Raw genomic sequence first — 850 nt, 5'->3', positions numbered from 1 at the left:
ATTCCGTGACGTCATCCAGCCGCTCGCGCGCCTCGCGTTAGAATCACTAGCTAGGCAGCCTTGCTGCGCGCCGGAAGTTTGGGCCACCGTGCGGCCCGCCCTTTCCGGCCAGACTGAACGAGGCCGCATCTGTCGGCTTAGGAACGGGGAAGGGCGGAAGTAAACGAGAAAAGGCGGAACCTGGTGAAACTGGTTTCCCGCTGCTGCCCTCATTTTGCTTCGCCGAACGTCCTCCCTGTGTTATGACGTCTGGTGTCCCACTTGACTGGGAATCCAGAAACAGGGCACACAGCAGTTAATAAACACCTTTGATTTGTGTCTGTGGAAATACGTTTTGTCCAGACGAAACATACCTCAAGACAACATATTTTGCAGAATAGCCTCACCTGTGGGTGGTGCTGAAACGTTTTAATTTTAACTTGACTTCCCTAAATCCTACATTTGAGAGGCCTACAACAACAGCTCTCTAGGGAGGGTGTGAAGGTGTGAGTATTCACTTTGAACAAATATGTGCCAGTCATGCTGCTAGGCCCTGGAGGTATTGCAGTGAGCAAAACAGACAAAACCCCCACTTTCATGGGGCTTAAGTTCATGTCTACTGAATCCAGTTTGCTGATTTCAAATAAGAAATGAGAAGTGATGACACAGAGGCTTTCCAGTCAGGTCATTACAAAGAAAAAGTGTTATTTCACGTAAGAGTTAACACCTTTTTAACTACCAGCGATTTGACCCATGCCACGAAGGGAAAGGATTTCTTGAGAAAACCCCAATATCTAAGGAAATGGCCCCAATTTATTTATACCTGGAGCAGGACAGAGATTAAGGGAACAGCAGACACCTACACTGGAGT

Source organism: Pan troglodytes, chromosome 1 (assembly GCF_028858775.2).
Source record: "Pan troglodytes isolate AG18354 chromosome 1, NHGRI_mPanTro3-v2.0_pri, whole genome shotgun sequence".
Lineage (NCBI taxonomy): Eukaryota > Metazoa > Chordata > Mammalia > Primates > Hominidae > Pan > Pan troglodytes.
Note: the sequence above shows the minus strand (reverse complement) of the source record.